Below are 20,477 nucleotides of genomic sequence, written 5' to 3'. Positions count from 1 at the left end.
TACCTGCACCTGTGACCACTTGCACCCGCACGCTCCAGCATCTGCACCTGTGTCCACCTGTCTCTGCGTGCCTCAGTACCTGCACCCGCAACCACCTTCACCACTGCCTACAGTGCTTCCGGCACCTGCTCTCCAGTGGTCCAACTCCGTGCTTCCGGCACCTGCTCTCCAGTGGTCCAACTCTGTGCTTCCGGCACCTGCACTCTAGTGGCCCTACTCTGTGCTTTCCAGCTCCTGTGGTCCCGTGCCTCTACTACGTGCCTCCAAGTAACTTATCAGTTCCCAGCTTTCCAAAGACTTTTACAGACTTTCAAATGTCCCCTGTACCAGTTCATTATATGCAATAAACATTACCCATTTGTATCCACTTGCCTCCGTCCTGTTTCCATTGGGTTGTCAGCTAGCCACCAAGGTCACTCCCGGGTCCCAAATCCCCAGTCGTGACAGTATGCAAAAGCCCCTGGACTTGGCTAGTGACTTTAAAGTGGCTATGCAAAATCTGACAGCAATACCAATGGGAACCTACCACCACTCACTTATCCAGCTGCAAGAACTTTTGGCAAAAATTTTTCCCATAATAACTACGTTACTCAGTTACACTCCTGAGGTTGTGAAGCCCATCAGCTACAGCTCCAAAGTGAAAGGAGTCTCAGTGAAAGTGCCTGTGAAATCTGAAAGGCCTCCCAACCTTCAGAGCGAAATTTCTGTCCAGGGCAAGCGGAGGTCCCAGCTTTCAGAATCTGAACGCCAAAGACGCAGGTCTCTCCATTTATGTTTCTACTGTGGTAATCCAGACCACTTCATTGAGAATTGTTCACTCCGCAAGCCCAAGAACAAAGTGATTCTGACCACATCCAGTCTCCAGCCCCAAGTGGGGGTCCGCAGTCTCCAGCCCCAAGTGGGGGTCCGCAGTCTCCAGCCCCAAGTGGGGGTCCGCAGTCTCCAGCCCCAAGTGGGGGTCCGCAGTCTCCAGCCCCAAGTGGGGGTCCGCAGTCTCCAGCCCCAAGTGGGGGTCCGCAGTCTCCAGCCCCAAGTGGGGGTCCGCAGTCTCCAGCCCCAAGTGGGGGTCCGCAGTCTTGTGTCCACTCCGGTTCCAGCCGGTTCAAGTACCTCCATTGATGATCCGGTTCCAGCCGTCAGTCAGGAGGCTCATTCGGTTCCAACCGATTCCGACACCTCTGGACCTCATCCGGTCCCATCCGTCAGTCCAGAGTCCACTCCGGTCCCAGCCGGTTCAAGTACCTCCATTGATGATCCGGTTCCAGCCGTCAGTCAGGAGGCTCATTCGGTTCCAGCCGATTCCGACACCTCTGGACCTCATCCGGTCCCATCCGTCAGTCCAGAGTCCACTCCGGTCCCAGCCGGTTCAAGTACCTCCAATGATGATCCGGTTCCAGCCGTCAGTCAGGAGGCTCATTCGGTTCCAGCCGATTCCGACACCTCTGGTTCTCATCCGGTCTTAACCGTCAGTCCAGAGTCCATGCCGGTCCCAGCCGGTTCAAGTATATTCAGGGATCATCCGTTGCCATCCATCAATCCTGAGTCCATGCCGGTCCCAGCCGGTTTAAGCATCTTCAATGATCATCCGGTCCCATCCGTCAATCCAGAGTCCCTGCCGGTCCTAGCTGGTTCAAGTACAATCGGATGTCCTCTGGTTCCAGCTGGTCCAAGTTTGTCTACTTCCACGTCTGTACTATCCTTCAGCCCAGAGACTCTATACTTTAACACAGATTTAGCTCAGTCCTCCAAGATGGAACTCTCCGAACAAGATCAAGCTCTTCTTGACCAATATATCAAAAATTTTCGGGCTGCCAGAAAACAGGCTGGTTCACAGTCGTCACCGAAGACTCAGTCCATAGATATGGAACTAAATTATATGGCTCTGTCTCCTTCCAAAGATTCCTTCGAGTTTTCTGCTGAATATCCCACATCTTCAAGGTCTGTACCCATGAGCTTAAGAGTTGGCTGTGTTTCTCTGTCTCATCCTCAAGTGGAACCTTCTACGGTACCTTGCCCCAACAAGTCTTCAGAAACCTCCAGTCAGAGCAAGGCAGTCTTAACTCTAGACATGGATTCTGATTCCGAGTATGATGAGGATTATGACTCTACCCCTTTCCTTGAAAATCCTGTTTCACCTTGCCCTGTCTTACCTCTGAGAAAAATTCAGTTAGATGCTAAAGATGGCTATCCGAAAGCCCCTGGATATCGAACAAGATTTAATTTGAGTCTTAGTGGTGCCTTAGCCTCAAGGGCCCGATCTTCTCGTCTCTCAGTTCCAGTCAAAAATACTTCAGTTATCCCTGATGAATTTGATTCTACGTCTTTCTCCAGTGGTCCTCTTCGTCCAAGTCAAGTGTTCCTTCCGGACGGAAGTCATCCTCATTATCGTGTCCAATGGAACGGGAATTCCATTTACGTCGACGATGGATGGTCCACATGTTCTGAAGATGAGGCAGAATTGTGACTTTTCTTCAAAGTTCCTGAAGTGTCCGGTGGCCACCCGTAAAGGGGGGGTACTGTCACAATCCTGCCAGAACTCAGTGTGTTTGTCCTGTCTTACCTGCCTGTCAGTCTTGTTTCTCAGCCTGCTGCAGCAAGATCTGAGTATTTGCTTATAACGAGCACCTGGGTGATTCTGATTCAGCCATTAACTCTGTGGTTACCACTTGAAAGATACAAGTTCCCTGTTGGCCTCATCCAGAGACTGTTCCAGGTGTGGCCATTCCCAATCACCCGGATGGCCAATCAGTGCTGCTCTGAGGGGTTATCCTCCCAGCCCTGCATAGACACTTTGCTTTTGCATTGTTGTCAATAATTTGGAAGGAAGCTTCAGCTTGTGTTCCTGCTTAAGCTCTGTGGTATTCCAGTTACCCAGCATTTGTATCCTGCTTCCAAGCATTCCTACACCTGTGAGCTTCCAAGACCCTGCACCAGCATTCCTACACCTGTGTGCTTCCAAGACCCTGCACCAGCATTCCTACACCTGTGAGCTTCCAAGACCCTGCACCAGCATTCCTACACCTGTGTGCTTCCAAGACCCTGCTCCAGCATTCCTACACCTGTGTGCTTCCAAGACCCTGCACCAGTGTTCCTACACCTGTGTGCCTTCAAGACCCTGCACCAGTGTTCACCTGTTCCTGCATTACAAGTACCTGCACCAGTGTTACCCTGTACCTATATCCAGTACCTGCTTCCTGTCCCAGCACCTGTGTTCCCGAGTCGCCTGCACCTGTGTTCCCGAGTCGCCTGCACCTGTGCTTCCAGTTACCTGCACCTGTGCTTCCAAGTTATCTGCACCTGTGTTCATCTGTGCCAGTGTTCATCCGTACCTGTGCTTCCGAGTTACCTGCACCTGTGCTTCCAGTTACCTGCACCTGTGCTTCCAAGTTATCTGCACCTGTGTTCATCTGTGCCAGTGTTCATCCGTACCTGTGCTTCCGAGTTACCTGCACCTGTGCTTCAGAGTTACCTGTGCTTCAGAGTTACCTGCACCTGTGCTTCCGAGTTACCTGCACCTGTGCTTCCGAGTTACCTGCACCTGTGCTTCCGAGTTACCTGCACCTGTGCTTCCGAGTTACCTGCACCTGTGACCACTTGCACCCGCACGCTCCAGCATCTGCACCTGTGTCCACCTGTCTCTGCGTGCCTCAGTACCTGCACCCGCAACCACCTTCACCACTGCCTACAGTGCTTCCGGCACCTGCTCTCCAGTGGTCCAACTCCGTGCTTCCGGCACCTGCTCTCCAGTGGTCCAACTCTGTGCTTCCGGCACCTGCACTCTAGTGGCCCTACTCTGTGCTTTCCAGCTCCTGTGGTCCCGTGCCTCTACTACGTGCCTCCAAGTAACTTATCAGTTCCCAGCTTTCCAAAGACTTTTACAGACTTTCAAATGTCCCCTGTACCAGTTCATTATATGCAATAAACATTACCCATTTGTATCCACTTGCCTCCGTCCTGTTTCCATTGGGTTGTCAGCTAGCCACCAAGGTCACTCCCGGGTCCCAAATCCCCAGTCGTGACACTTCCTCTTCATCTACCACAGTAGTTAAGGCATAAGACCTTCTAGGGGTCCCTGCCACATCATCCATTTTGTCCAGCATTTCACTGAACCTGTTAATCCCTTTTGCAGTATCCTGCATCACCTGGATAAGTGCAGGATCTGCCTGGGTAAGAGGCAAGGAGCCAGACGACTGCTGAGATGATGGCATAGGTCTCTGTGATTCTACCAGCCCATCACTCTGCCTGTCCAAAAGCTGCACCAAAGCGTTTACTGACCTGCCTAGGGCCCTGGCCCACGCAGGTTCCATATGCTCTGCCCTATGGGGATCACTGCCCATGGGTCTCACATCAGCGCAAGTAATACATAAGCCCCCCTTGGCCATCTGCTCAGGGACAAATTTTTGTGTGCACACATTGCACGCGCTCAGTGCATTAAGGGCTCCCTCCCCCAAAACCACAGCCTGATGCTCAGACATGACGCAAGTGATAAATGTATATCTATCAGTATACACAGTGCAAACAATGTACAAGCGTTTATACAGAGGCAATGCACCCAATCACTTATCTGTCTGTTGGTTTCAACTGCGGGGAAGCGATGCCCAGGAAATCCAAGTCACTCTGCCAGGAACAGTAAGCCAGCTCAGCTCCGCTGCAAGCGTTCTGAAAGGCGCCAAAGTCAGAGTGAAGGAAGAGACCACAGGTCCCTGCTGCTGCGGGGTCCGTGACCTTTTGGCGCCAACCACCCCCAGCAAGCCGCTCCTTAGGTAGGATTTCCTAGTTCCAGTGTCTCCCCCTCAAATGGGGATCACTTGGAACATGCCTGTCACAACGCTGCTGTCCTCTCATCTAGGAGCTCAGCGTGTAAGCTCCGCATAAAATGGCCGCCGCCATCACGGAGCGCCTGTCCCCCATGATCCCCACCTAAGCGTGGAGCCGGTTTCAGGGTACTCCGGAGCCCAGGCAGCCTTTTAGAAAAGGCTATAAGCGCTGCACAGGGGGACCAGACAGTGTCTCCCCTGTGCACAGTGAGCTGACAGGACGCGCTTCTGTCAGCTCCTGCTGCGCAAGCAGTGTGAGGATTCACTATGAGAATCCTCACACTGTGCCTACCTAGCTAGGGTAAAAGTTAATAAAATAATAAAAATCCCCTAACTACTCTAATTCTTCGGCTGCTCCTGCAGCCCTTTAGAATAGCACCCACTCCAGTGGGCACCTAACACGAACTGAAGAGTCCAGGGATGCAGTAGGGGAGGAGCCTACCCTCTAAAACTTTAGGATAGGTGCCTGGCTCCTTCGGACCCTCCTACATCCCAGTGTTGAGCTGTGTCACCAGGACCATTGAAAGAGAAAACCAGACACTTTATCACTTTACCAAGCTGAATAAAACTGCCCCGAATCATTAATCCTTTGAGTGCCAAGTACATTTCTCAAAGTAGGTGTGAAAATTGGCAAGCAAACATCTTTAGTCATCTCTAGTGAAAATCCCCATAGGTCGACAGTCAAAAGGTCGACATGGGTTTTTCACAGTTTTTTGAGCCGACTGTATCAACATTCGGGCAAAAAAAACAGCGAAAACCCCATGTCGACATTTTGACTGTCGACCTAGACACTGTCGACCTAATGCTTGTGTTGACATATTGACCTGTCGACCTAACCCCATGTTGACCTAGACCCATGTCGACCTTGTCCCATGTTGACCTAGAACCATGTCGACTTTATGGTGTCGAACCTAACGATTGTCTACCAACTTGCTGTAGACCCAATGATCACAACCCTGAAGAACAGCAACAGCTTAACCTTGTTCATATATAACACTTCATTAAACATTTCCATAAATGTATAATCTTGATCTTTCTCAAGCTCAGGCATCGTACTAGCATATTATCCAAGAAGACACATAATAGTTTCCTATTAATAAGTTGGTGCAAATGTGGCCATTACCACGTTCAGGGGCGGGCTGGGCCGGGGGGCAGAGTGCCATATGCCCCCCGGGCCGCTTACCCACCCACTGGCTGCGGGCCGTGCTGCGGCTGGATCAGCTTCTCCAGCCCTCCTGCACTGGCCGCGGCTTACAGAACACGGCCGCGGCTACAGGAAAATGGCCGCCGGCCCCCTGCACTGAGGACATGTTCTCAGTGCAGGAGGCCGGCGGCCATTTTCCTGTAGCCGCGTCCGTGTTCTGGAAGCCGCGGCCAGCGCAGGAGGGCTGGAGAACCTGATCCAGCCGCAGCACGGCCCGCAGCTAGCGAGTGGGTAAGCGCTCTCCCCCCCCCCCCTCCCTCACCCCAGCATATGTGTTTCTGTCACTGTGGGGGCATATCTGGCACTGTGTGGGGGCATATCTGGCACTGTGTGGGGGCATATCTGGCACTGTGTGGGGGCATATGTGTATCTGGCACTGTGGGGGGCATATCTGGCACTGTGGGGGCATATATGTATTTGGCACTGTGGGGGCATATGTGTATCTGGCACAGTGGGGCATATGTGTATTTGGCACTGTGGGGGCATATGTGTATTTGGCACTGTGGGGGCATATGTGTATCTGGCACTGTGGGGCATATGTGTATTTGGCACTGTGGGGGCATATCTGGCACTGTGGGGGCATATGTGTATCTGGCACTGTGGGGGCATATGTGTATCTGGCACTGTGGGGACATATGTGTATCTGGCACTGTGGGGGCATATGTGTATCTGGCACTGTGGGGGCATATGTGTCTGGCACTGTGGGGGCATATGTGTATTTGGCACTGTGGGGGCATATGTGTCTCTGGCACTGTGGGGGCATATGTGTCTTTGGCACTGTGGGGGCATATCTGGCACTGTGGGGGCATATGTGTCTTTGGCACTGTGGGGGAATATGTGTCTCTGGCACTGTGGGGGCATATGTGTCTCTGGCACTCTGGGGGCATATCTGGCACTGTGGAGGAATATGCGTATTTGGCACTGTGGCAGAATATCTGGCACTGTGGCGGCATTTGTGTCTGGCACTGTGGGGGCATATGTGTATTTGGTACTGTGGCGGAATATCTTGCACTGTGGGGGCATATCTGGCACTGTGGACATCACATTGTGCGGTGTAATGGGCATCATGGTATGGGGCGTAATGGACATTACGGTGTGGGGAGCATTGGGTAATTGCCATCACAGTATGGGGTGTAATGGGCATCAAGGTGTGCAGCATAATGTGTAATTAGCATCACAGTGTGCGGTGTATTGAGTAATTAGCATCGCAGTGTTGGGCGTAATGTGTAACTGGCATCATGGTGTTCAGCATAATGTGTAATTGGCATTACGGCATGTGGCTTTATGTGTAATGGGTATTACAAGGTTCGCTAAAATGTGCAATCTGCAGGTACACAATACAATCATGGTACAGGCAACGCCCCTTATGATAGGCCACGCCCCTAATTTTTCGGCGCGCCTGCGGCGCGCAAAAGCATTCCTTCCGACGGTGACTTGGCTGATTATGGGCCAGTGCTCTGGACTTGCCCCCTAGGCTAAAAGTTGCCAGCCAGCCCCTGACCACGTTACCTTATACACTGCACATTTTACTTAATCTTACTGACCGGTACAGCATGATACAGTGGGGGAAATACGGCCGCTAATGGCCACGAAAATACGGCAGAAAAAATACACCTTATTTTTCTGTCGTATTTGGCTTTAAGCCTGCACGGATCAGTCAGATCCGTGCAGGCTTCAGTGTAAAAAAAATAAAATTAAATAAATTTTAAAAACCGGTGTGGGGTCCCCCCCACAGCCGCAACCAGCACCAGGCTGACAGAGCCGGTAATTACAAATCAGGGGTTCCCTGATTTTTAACAACCAGCCCCAGGCTCCAGGTCCGGGGGTGGTTCCCAAAATACGGGGGACAAAATGACTAGGGGTCCTTCGTATTTTAAGAACCAGCCCCAGGCTCAACCAGCCAGCAGGGTTTTTATACCAGTCCCCCTGGCCAAAGCATTCATCCCTCTAACCAGTCAGCCTGACCAGGGGCCCTGGGGGAGTGGGGACACCCCCAATAAAGGACTTACCTGACCAGGCTGAAGCCTGGTGCTGTCCTCCATGCCCCTGGGCAGTGGGCATGGAGCTGATTGTGTGTAAAAAAATAGAATAAACTAATGTTTTTAACTGTGGAACTAGGAGTCCCAGCAAGCCTACCCTGCAAGCTGGGACTTGGAGAACCACAAGTCCCAGCCTGCGGGGCATTAAAGTGCCCGCTGGGTCTTGTAGTTCCACAGTTTTTAAAATAGTTAAATAAACACACACTGACACACCAGAAAAATAAAACTTTAATACATACATAACACACATATGGATACTTACCTATCTTGATCCCGTCGGTAGGTCCCTGGGTCCCGGGTCCCTGGCTCCGGTGTCCGGGGTCCGTCCAAAGAAATCCATGGTGGACCTGTGGAAGGAAATCCTACTCACCCAGGTCCTCCATGGAAGTTCTTCAGTCTTGATCCGCCGTAGTCCAGGTCTTCTTCCAGGCTCTTCAAGCTGCCGGTGACTCCGGCAGCTCCCCGCAGCGGATTGAGAGATGTTTCATCTTCCGCGCCTCTCATCAGAATGATTCTATTGGCCGCTCAGCGGCCAATCAGAAGCGCCGCTGAGTGTCCAAAATAATCATTCTGATGAGAGGCGCGGAAGATGAAACATCTCTGCGCCTCTCAGTCTGCTGCGGGGAGCTGCCGAATTCGCCGGTAGCTTGAAGTACCTGGGAGAAGTCCTGGACTACAGCGGATGAAGACTGAAGAACTTCCATGGAGGACCTGGGTGAGTAGGATTTCCTTCCACAGGTCCACCATGGATTTCTTCAGACCGGACCCCGGACCCGGACACCGGAGCCAGGGACCCAGGACCCAGGGACCTACCGACGGGATCAAGATAGGTAAGTATCAGTATGTGTGTTATGTATGTATTAAAGTTTTATTATTTTTCTGGTGTGTAAAGTCAATTGTCCAGTAAGTTATTATAATAGATAGTGAAGCTTGGTCCTTGAAGTATATTGCAATATAATTGAAGAGTGGAATAGAATATAAACCGGAGTAGTAATTAAGGGTTGCAGAAGGAATTGAGGATTGGATGACTTGAAGAACGAATTAAAATTGTATTGCAGATTGGAAGATTGGATGAAGGTTGGAAGATTGGATGATGTGGATGATTGGATGAAGTTTAGAAGATTGGATGAAGATTGGATGATTGATTGCGGATTGGAGGATTGGATGATTGGTTACGGATTTGAAGATTGGATGATTGGTTGCAGATTGGAGGATTGGATGAGGGTTTGAAGATTGGATGATAATAACTGAAGAAGAGGTATCCTTGCAGTATATGGTCGTGGCTGCTGCCAGAGGTAACCTTTGGAAGTAACCGTCGGGAGTATAGCAAGGAGAGACCCCTTTGAGGATCTGACCTCGCTGTCCACATAGGCGGTAAGCAGAGTCCGGTGGTACTTGATGCAGTAAACGGCCAGCAGGATCTTCTCCAGGGGAAGCTCAGGATTGTAGTGGGAACTACAGAGCCAGGTGAGAGCGGAAGCTCAGGGTTGTAGTGAGTACTACAGAGCCAGGTAGGAGCAATGATGCTACGGGATCTGCTGGACTAGCCTGAGCAGCCAGTACTTACCAGGTGAGCTGTGCTGGGATTGGTCAGGCAATCAGAGAGGGAGGCGGAGCCGTGCAGGAGAGGCTGGGAAGCCCTGATTGTATGCAGCTGCACAAGCACCAGCCTTTACACAGACACAGACCAGGCACAAACACACATGGCAATATGCTACTCATGTCCTGCATGGAGCTGGAGCACAATACACCAGTGTCACCACGCGATGACAACAAGGCCACATGTACCCCAGTGGAGCCAGAGACATAGCAGAGGTGAGCGCCATGGTTTCTAGTGCACCTAGAGGGTCCAGACTGGGCACAGTACAGGGATCTTGGGCAAACGCCATGGTGGATGTGACAGTACCCCCTTTTTTAGGAGTGGCCCCAGGACAGTCTCTATGCTTACTTGGGAATTTCCTGTGAAAGTTTTTCACTACATTAGGAGCATGTACCTCAGAGGCATATTTCCAGGAATTCTTCTCCGGCCCATAGCTTTTCCAGTAGACGAAATACTGTAACTTTTTGAACCGGATGCGAGAGTCCAGAATGTAACCCACTTCGTACTTGAAGCCCCTATGGGTAGAAACTTCAGGAGATTCAGATATGGCATAATAGAAGTTGTTTCGTATGCATTATTTAATTAATGACACATGAAAAGAAAAATTTTGTAGATAACTTGGTGTTTTCCCTTTACAGGTACTTGGGTTGAGACTTTGAGTTCTCAGGAATGGCCCCATGGAACAAAATGTAACCTTCATTAAAGGAATACGTAGACGAGCATTTCTGGTGGACAACCATACCTTGTAACCTACTTTCAGAGTAGGAGTAGATCTTCTTCTCTGATTTATAACCCTTTTGTACCTTTGTGAGGCTTTCGCTAGCGACTACCTGACTTTCTCCCCATGTTGTCGAAACTGTTGGAGAGACAAAGTTACTGCTGGTACTGACGTAACCGGCACTCGCTGGGATTCAGGAACCCTAGGATGGAAGCCACAGTTAATAAGGGAAGAAGAAGAAGACAAATGGTATTGATCATGCCCAAATTCGGCCCATGGCAATACTTCCACCCAATTCTCTTGAGAGGAGGAGACATGTAAATGAAGAAAAGTCTCTATGTCTTGATTGACCTTCTCCCTTTCATTATGGAACTGTGAGTGGTATGCCGTACTGAAATTGAGCTGGATGTTGAGAATTTTACCCAGGGCTCGCCAAAATTTTGGCATAAATTGTATGCCCTGTTCGGACACAATTTCCTCAGGTGACCCATGGATCCTAAGAATTTTTTTAATGAAGAGATCAGCCAGTTTGGGTGCTGAAGGTAACCCTTGTAAAGGTATGAAATGAGCTATCTTAGAGAATCTGTCTATGATGACCCAAATGATGGTGTAACCATCTGGTCAGTGATAAAGTTCATTGACAGGTGGGACCAAGGTCTCTTGGGAATGGATAATGTTCTCAATGGACCTACTGGAGCAAGTTTGGAGGATTTGTTTTGGGCGCAGTGAGAACAGGAAGTAACAAAGGGGGTTATTCTAGTTCACTCTTTCTGACAAAATCCTTCTTAGATGGACAAAACCATGTGCACTGCAGGTGGGGCAGATGTAAATTGTGCAGAGAGAATTAGATTTGGGTGGGGTTTTACTTCAAAGTGAGATCTATATTGCAGTGTAAACATAATGCAGCCAGTATTTACCCTGCACAGAAACAAAATAACTCACCCAAATCTAATTCTCTCTGCACATTTTACATCTGCCCCCCTGCAGTGCATATGGTTTTGTCCATCTAAGAAGGATTTTGTCAGAAAGAGTGAAGTAGAATAAGGCCCATAGTCTTGAATATCCCTCTTCAGTCCTGACCACCAATACTGGCATGACAGGAATTCATAGGTTGCCTGAACCCCTGGATGACCAGAAAACTTAGTCATGGGCCCAATGAAGAAGTTGTTGTCTCGAATTAGACTTGACAAAAGTTTTACCTGGTGGTGGTGGAACTTGCATTGTAGACACGGTACAAGTGTGTGGAACGACCATAGGATTTTCTTTATGGGATTTTGCTTCCTGCTTTGACTCCCATGACCTAGACAAGGCATCCGTCTTTCGGTTCTTTGCTCCAGGAGAAGACAATCTGAAATTGAATTTTGAGAAGAACAATGCCCATCTGGTTTGACAGGGGTTAAGACATTGAGTTTTTTTCAAACACAGCAAATTCTTATGAACAGTGACGATGTTAACCACATGAACTGTCCCTTCTAAAAGACACTGCCACTCCTCTAAAGCCATTTTCATCGCTAATATTTCTCGATCCTTTATAACATAGTTCTGCTCTGCCGGGGAGAACTTTTGGGAGAAAAAGCCACATGGGTGCAACTTTCCATCAGCTCTCACCTGGAAAAGTACTGCACCCACGCCGGTGGCAGAGGCATCAACCTCGAGAGTAAAAGGCAATGAGACATCAGGTTGAATCAACACTGGTGTAGAGATGATTTTCTTTTTGAGTAACACAAAGGCATTAATGGCCTTGGTTGTAACGTGCGTGGGTGTATACAATGATAGTGGTGGGCTGAGCCCTCAGCCGGGACCGCTGTTTAGAACGGCCACGGAAAAAGCCCTACGCTGACTCTGTTGGCCGCCCCGGACCAGTGGCCGCAGGCTGCAAGGTGCTAGGCTTCTCCTGTAGTCGCCGCGTTCGAAGGAGCGAGTTAAGCCCGCTCCGACCCCGATGCAACCAGGTTTTATGTTGGGACAAACCCACGGCGACCGTCAGGGACTGGACCAAAAGAAGAAACTAGCTACAAGGGCCTAGCTGGAGAGAGCACCCTACCTAACGGCACCAGACCAAGGACGGGGGGTGTGACCAAGTCACAGGCACCAGTGCTACCAGCAATGGGGTACCACCTACACAAATTGGTACAGTAACGGTAACCCAAAACGGGCGTATAACCCCTAGCATGCGCCTCTCCTAACCTCGGAGATCCAGGCAATAACGGAACAGATGAACTAAGTAATAAAGGGCTGCTCGCCCACAAAGTAAAGAATAAAGAACCGGGCTCCACTGGAGCACTTACACGACCGGACAGGAAAACACCAGCGGCAACGGATGGAGAAATGCCCGTCTGGAGTAACTTGGCAGGACCAGATGACACAGTTGCTGAACAAGGGGGCACCGCAGGACCGGTGGTGGACCTCAGCTGACCAAAGGACAAGCGACACGGCACGGGACCGGTGCACGGTGCTGAGAAGAAGTGACCGGGATGCCAGACGTCACATCCTCCACCCAGGACTCGCCGGGCGGAAGTGCCCGGACCGGGCACCGGGACACTGCTGCAGTGACGCCGCAGCAGCGCGCTTGTCAGCGCTGCTGACATTGGTATTCCACTTAGAAGAATTGGCATGTTTGCAAGTGAGAGCAGTTATTGGTGCAACGATGGTAGAGAAGTTGGTAATGACTTTGCTGTAATGATTTGCGAATCCAAGGAATCTCCGGATGCCCTGGAGGGTCTGAGGATGAGACCATGACTGAATGGCTTGTGTTTTAGGCACAGACGAAGAGTAAGTATGACTTCGGGGAGATTTTGTCCCTGGTACTAACTTGATTGAACTGTCCCACAACCGGTGAGAAGGTACTTTATCACTGATTTGTTTAGAGAACTCATCCGAGCGTTCTTGGGACAGACTGGATGATTCTTCTGGTACTTGGAGAGAGACTTGACGGATTGGTACCAAAGAGTTAAAACATGATGTTGTACAGTGAGTGCTCCATGTTTGGATTTGAGACGTCACCCAATTGATACTGGGATTATGGATGCGTAACCAGGGTAGTCTCAGGACGATTGGGTAGGAGGATTTGGGAATAACAAAGAATTGTATTCTTTCTATGTGTTGCCCAATTTGCAGCGTTAAAGGTTGAGTCTTTTGTGTAACAGTCTCTCCCAGTATACGATTCCCATCCACTGCAGTGAGACACACAGGGTGGTGAAGCGGTGTAGTGGGTAGATGCCAACGCTTAACAACATCAGTGGTGATGAAGCTTTCTGCTGCTCCTGAATCGAGAAGAGCCGGCAACTGTCTGAGCTGATTTTTAACCTGCAAGGCAACTTAAAGAATGCAATCTTGGTTGTTTAGAGAGGTGTTCACAAGCCCTAACCTGCCCTCTCTTTTACAGATTAGGTTCTGGCGTTTCCCGACTTTTTAGGGCAGGAATCGACGGAATGCTGGGGATCAGCACAGTATAGACAAAGGCGTTCAACGTGGCGTCGATAACGCTCAGCTGGTGTAAGTTTGGAACGGTTAACCTGCATGGGTTCTGCCGCTGGTAAAGAAGATGGGTTAGAAACAAGAAAATTAGGCTTGGAATCAAATCGACTTCTCTGTTGATTTCTCTCTCTGAGCCTTAAATCAATTCTTGTGCATAACGAGATGAGATCTTCTAGCTTGGTCGGCAGATCCCTAGCAGCAAGCTCATCTTTGATTTTATCGGAGAGTCCATTCATAAATGCTGCTAGAAAGGCCTCCTCTTTCCACACCAACTCAGCTGCTAGGATTTTGAACTGAATTAGGTAGTGACCCACTGTTCTGGATCCTTGGCGCAGCCTTAGGATTTCTGTGGCGGCTGAACTGATACGCCCTGGTTCATCGAAGATGACTTTGAAGGTGGAGTCTGTTAATAGAGGATCTGAATTTTCCCATAAGGGAGATGCCCAATTGAGGGCTGAGCCAGTAAGGAGAGATATCACATAGGCCACTTTAGACCTTTCGGTGGGAAAATATGAGGATTGAAGTTCAAAATGAATTTCACATTGGTTGATGAAACCCCTACAGTTTTTGGGGTTCCCATCAAATTTATCTGGAGTAGGGAGTTGAAGGTGAGCAGTAACTCCTGTCGCAGAAGACAGAGGTCTAGTTGTTGATGCAGACGTAACTGTAGATCCTTGACCTTTCTGAATAATATGCAGTCTTTGTGTCAGGCCCTGGAGGACTTGGTGAACCTGTTCCATGGCGGACTCCTGGTGATCCAGGCGAGCCGCAAGTTGTTGTGCGGGAACAGGGCCTTTCTCCCGACCTGATGCTGGATCCATGGAGTCAGTACAAACTGTCATGCTCTTAGAAGCACCAGCTGGAGAGTAACGGAGGCTGGGTGCCTTAACGTATGGTGGTTGCATCCACGATAGAAGGGAGTGAAACAAGGAGGATAAAATATAATGAATTTAATGAAGATATTGCAGACAGTGATAATGATGATAAAAACGGTACATGGCAAGTATGCAAATATAAAGTCAATTGTCCAGTAAGTGTTACGATCCGCCTCCAGCGGATCGGTGTAAATGTGTAGTTTTATGTTTTCCCTGGATTCTGCTCCCTGGGTTTATCCCAGCCTGTGTGTGTGTGTTTACTTGATGGTGGCCTCCAGTGGTCAGCCTGGGCCATTGCAGCTCACTTTCAGTGGTGGGTCATCAGGACTCAGGTGTGTCTTAATTAGGCTCCTAGCCTGCAGTGCTCACCTATAAGCAATGTGTAATCAGCACCACATTGTGCTCACTATAAGAACCCTCTGCACTCTCACTCCTGTGCCAGTTATATTAATCAGTTTCATTGTTCAGTTCACTGTGTAGTCCACTCTGTCCAGCTTCTGTCAGTTTATGTCCAGCCTGTATCCCAGTCTTGCTGTGTCCCTGCCGGTCTGTTGTGCTCCCTGGATCCTGAAGTGCTGTTCAGTGGTGTTCCTGGTCCCTGCTGGTTAACCCTCATCTCTCCAGTCTGTTTGATGTACCGTACCCAGAGTGTCATCACCGTGATTCAGTTTACCTGTTCTGGGTTGTCCTGCAAGGCTGTGCTGCGGTCTCCCAACTTCTCGGCTGCATTACATCTCTCGGTACTTCTTTACTTTCACGGCGCCACTAGAAATCGCGGGCATCGCGGCCATTGAATGCACTAAAAATCGGGTGCGACGCGACCGACGCGATGCCCGCGATTTCCCATAGGGAACAATGTTAAATTTCTCAAGTGACCCGATTTTACTGTTCAATGCCTCAATTGACACGATTTTTCCATAGGAAACAATGTTAAATGGCCCACAGAGGCCAAATAGGCACCCTCAAGTGTGAAATGGCCCCCACAATTGTTAACGCCACCCCACGATCAACGTGAACCCGAAGCGTGGCGAGCGCAGCGAGCCCGCGAGGGGCGGCGGTACGCGTCCTACGACCTTTTCATACCCCCACTATCCACGTCGGCGTGGAGTTGAGAATAGAATAGTGTGGCGAGCGCAGCGAGCCACCGAGCCCGAAGCGTGGCGAGCGCAGCGAGCCCCGCGAGGGGACGCGGATACCTTCACAGGTAAACGCGTCCCTTCGCGGGCTTCACAGGTATCCGCGTCCGCTCGCCTCGCTGCGCTCGCCACACTATTCTATTCTCAACTCCACGCCGACGTGGATAGTGGGGGTATGAAAAGGTCATAGGACGCGTACCGCTGCGCTCGCCACGCTTCGGGTTCACGTTGATCGTGGGGTGGCGTTAACAATTGTGGGGGCCATTTCACACTTCAGGGTGGCTATTTGGCCTCTGTGGGCCATTTAACATTGATTCCTATGGAAAAATCGTGTCAATTGAGGCATTGAACAGAAAAATCGGGTCAATTGAGAAATTTAACATTGGTCCCTATGGGAAATCGCGGGCATCGCGTCGGTCGTGTCGCACCCGATTTTTTAGTGCATTCAATGCCCGCGATGACCGCGATATCCTATCTAGTGGCGCCGTGAAAGTAAAGAAGTACCCATCTCTCAGCTAAGTTGGGGATTACCCACCTGTCTACTACTTTATTTGGTTACAGTTGCTTACTACATCTCAGTGTATTGTTACACCCACACCCTCTGTCGCACTATTGGTACCGGTGCTGCTGCATTTATTTTGATTTTGTGTCATCTGCTGAGCATTGTTGCTCCCCTAGGGTTTCTGGGAGTTCCCCGTTTCTGGTGTTTTAGTTAGTTGTCCCCTTGCTCTCTCCTGGCCTCGGCGGACGTGTTGTCAATACATAAGACCTGCCTGTAGCGGAGTGGGGCGGACCTAATTCGCCCTTCAGCCGAGACGGGCCCAGGGGAAGCCTAGCCCTGCACACGTCCGTCGATTCCAGCCAGAGGCAACGGAGTTAGTTTGACGGGGACACTCCCAGAACCCTTACATTATAACTGGCCATAACAGATAAACTCTGGAGCTGAGTTCTGCCCTCTCAGTCCAGCAGTTTTCCTGCCTTGTTACAGTATTTTTTTTTTTTGTGTCATTGTTTGTTGTGTCTGGTCTGTAACCTTGCACGGCTATATCATGCAGGCCATGCAAGAAACTTTAGCGGCTCTAAATTTGGCATTTACTGCCTTTAAACCTGGGCAGTTAGAGGTTTTGCAGCAGTCCTTACTGCAGTTGCAAAAACTCCTAACAGAAATTTTTCTGATCCTCCCAGAGGTCACTGGGGTTCATTCAGCCCCTAATGAGACCCTGCCTAAGGAGGTATTAGGCAGCAAGTCCTCAGACCCAGAGGTTCAGGTAATGCATAGGAGTGTTCTACGGCCGAAGCTCCCATCGGAGGAGCGTCAGCGGCGTAGAGACTATAATCTATGCTTATACTGTGGAGATTCAGGCCACTTTGTGCAAAATTGTGTTTTGCGCAACTCCAGTGGTGGCAACAGGGTGTTTCCTCTGGCCAAGTCAGGGCAGGTTGTCAGATCTATGCCTGTCTACACTGTGGCAGAGGAGCGCTCTACTGAGTCTCCCAGTAAAAGCGCTCTGATTAATACGGTTGGTCCAAGTGCTGGGAGACCCCATTTTGGGTTTAAGAATCAGCAGAGGAGGTGCTCCCCGCATGATGGGATTTCTGTTCATATTAAGTCAGAGTTGCAAACCCTTAAGGGGAAAGCCCAGGTGATTGACTCAGATGCTGGGGGCCCGCCGAGCCGGTCAGAGGCCGGGGGCCCGCCGAGCCGGTCAGAGGCCGGGGGCCCGCCGAGCCGGTCAGAGGCCAGGGGCCCGCCGAGCCGGTCAGATGCCGGGGGCCCGAAGTGCGCAGCCCCGAGTGGGGTCCCGCAGTGCGCAGCCCCGAGTGGGGTCCCGAAGTGCGCAGCCCCGAGTGGGGTCCCGAAGTGCGCAGCCCCGAGTGGGGTCCCGAAGTGCGCAGCCCCGAGTGGGGTCCCGAAGTGCGCAGCCCAGAGTGGGGTTCCGAAGTGCGCAGCCCCGAGTGGGGTTCCGAAGTGCGCAGCCCCGAGTGGGGTTCAAGTTGTTGTCGCCCCAGAGGGGGTTCAAGTTGTTGTCGCCCCAGAGGGGGTTCAAGCCTGTGTCGCCCCAGAGGGGGTTCAAGCCTGTGCCTCCAGCGGATCGGTGTAAATGTGAAGTTTTATGTTTTCCCTGGATTCTGCTCCCTGGGTTTATCCCAGCCTTTGTGTGTGTGTTTACTCGCTGGTGGCCTCCAGTGGTCAGCCTGGGCCATTGCAGCTCACTTTCAGTGGTGGGTCATCAGGACTCAGGTGTGTCAATTAGGCTCCTAGCCTGCAGTGCTCACCTATAAGCAATGTGTAATCAGCACCACATTGTGCTCACTATAAGAACCCTCTGCACTCTCACTCCTGTGCCAGTTATATTAATCAGTTTCATTGTTCAGTTCACTGTGTAGTCCACTCTGTCCAGCTTCTGTCAGTTTATGTCCAGCCTGTATCCCAGTCTTGCTGTGTCCCTGCCGGTCTGTTGTGCTCCCTGGATCCTGAAGTGCTGTTCAGTGGTGTTCCTGGTCCCTGCTGGTTAACCCTCATCTCTCCAGTCTGTTTGATGTACCGTACCCAGAGTGTCATCACCGTGATTCAGTTTACCTGTTCTGGGTTGTCCTGCAAGGCTGTGCTGCGGTGTCCCAACTTCTCAGCTGCATTACATCTCTCAGCTAAGTTGGGGATTACCCACCTGTCTACTACTTTATTTGGTTACAGTTGCTTACTACATCTCAGTGTATTGTTACACCCACACCCTCTGTCGCACTATTGGTACCGGTGCATTTATTTTGATTTTGTGTCATCTGCTGAGCATTGTTGCTCCCCTAGGGTTTCTGGGAGTTCCCCGTTTCTGGTGTTTTAGTTAGTTGTCCCCTTGCTCTCTCCTGGCCTCGGCGGAGGTGTTGTCAATACATAAGACCTGCCTGTAGCGGAGTGGGGCGGACCTAATTCGCCCTTCAGCCGAGACGGGCCCAGGGGAAGCCTAGCCCTGCACACGTCCGTCGATTCCAGCCAGAGGCAACGGAGTTAGTTTGACGGGGACACTCCCAGAACCCTTACAGTAAGTTATTATAATAGATGATGAAGCTTGGTCCTTGAAGAATATTGCAATATAATTGAAGAGTGGAATAGAATATACACCGGAGTAGTAATTAAGGGTTGCAGAAGGAATTGAGGATTGGATGACTTGAAGAACGAATGAAAATTGTATTGCAGATTGGATGAAGGTTGGAAGATTGGATGATGTGGATTATTGGATGAAGGTTGAAAGATTGGATGATTGGATGAAGTTTAGAAGATTGGATGATTGGGTGATTGGATGAAGATTGGATGATTGGTTGCGGTTTGGAGGATTGGATGATTGGATGAGGATTTGAAGAATGGATGATTGGTTGCGGATTGGAGGATTGGTTGCGGATTGGAGGATTGGATGAGGGTTTGAAGATTGGATGATAATAACTGAAGATAACTGAAGAAGAGGTATCCTTGCAGTATATGGTCGTGGCTGCTGCCAGAGGTAACCTTTGGAAGTAACCGTCGGGAGTATAGCAAGGAGAGACCCCTTTGAGGATCTGACCTCGCTGTCCACATAGGCGGTAAGCAGAGTCCGGTGGTACTTGAAGCAGTAAACGGCCAGCAGGATCTTCTCCAGGGGAAGCTCAGGATTGTAGTGGGAACTACAGAGCCAGGTGAGAGCGGAAGCTCAGGATTGTAGTGAGTACTACAGAGCCAGGTAGTAGCAATGATGCTACGGGATCGACATCATTGTACTGACTGCTGGACTAGCCTGAGCAGCCAGTACTTACCAGGTGAGCTGTGCTGGGATTGGTCAGGCAATCAGAGAGGGAGGCGGAGCCGTGCAGGAGAGGCTGGGAAGCCCTGATTGTATGCAGCTGCACAAGCATCGGCCTTTACACAGACACAGACCAGGCACAAACACACATGGCGATATGCTACTCATGTCCTGCATGGAGCTGGAGCACAATACACCAGTGTCACCACGCGATGACAACACGGCCACATGTACCCCAGTGGAGCCAGAGACATAGCAGAGGTGAGTGCCATGGTTTCTAGTGCAGCTAGAGGGTCCAGGACTGGGCACAGTACAGGGATCTTGGGCAAACGCCATGGTGGATGTGACAGTCAGAGGGTTAATGCTTTGGCAGGGGGGACTTGTATAAAAAGTCTCCCCCCGGCTGTGGCAATACCCTGCTGGCTGGTTGAGCCTGGGGCTGGTTCTTAAAATTTGGGGGACCCCTAGTCATTTTGTCCCCCGTATTTTGGGAACCAGCCTCGGACCTGGAGCCTGGGGCTGGTTGTTAAAAATCAGGGAACCCCTATTTGTCAGGTTCCCTGATTTTTAATGACTGGCCCTGTCAGTCTGGTGCTGGTTTCAGCTGTGGGGGGGGGGATCCCACGCCGTTTAAAAATGCCGTTTTTCTTTTTACACCTTGCAGCCTGCACGGATCTGACTGATCCGTGCAGACTGCCTACACTAATTCGTATTAGCGGCCGTATATACGGCCAGCTAATACGAATTAATACACCAACGGAGGGTTACAAAGCAGTCGTATTTGACTGCTTTGTAAATCCCCCTCCGGAACACGACAAAGCATACGAGGTATGCTGTCGTA

The 20,477-nt window shown here is 50.5% G+C and overlaps 1 long non-coding RNA gene across 1 annotated transcript in view; it reads left to right on the top strand.

Moving 5' to 3' along the window:
• Positions 1-6,178: 6,178 nt before the first annotated feature.
• Positions 6,179-20,477, top strand: part of LOC146058802 (uncharacterized) — a 780,737-nt gene continuing 766,438 nt past the window's right edge. Inside the window, exon 1 of the long non-coding RNA XR_014469964.1 lies at positions 6,179-6,252. This is a non-coding gene — a long non-coding RNA (uncharacterized LOC146058802). The remainder of the gene's footprint in view (positions 6,253-20,477) is intronic.

Source organism: Crinia signifera, chromosome 2 (assembly GCF_055691185.1).
Source record: "Crinia signifera chromosome 2, ASM5569118v1, whole genome shotgun sequence".
Lineage (NCBI taxonomy): Eukaryota > Metazoa > Chordata > Amphibia > Anura > Myobatrachidae > Crinia > Crinia signifera.
Note: the sequence above shows the minus strand (reverse complement) of the source record. Positions and strands in the feature narration are given on the sequence as shown.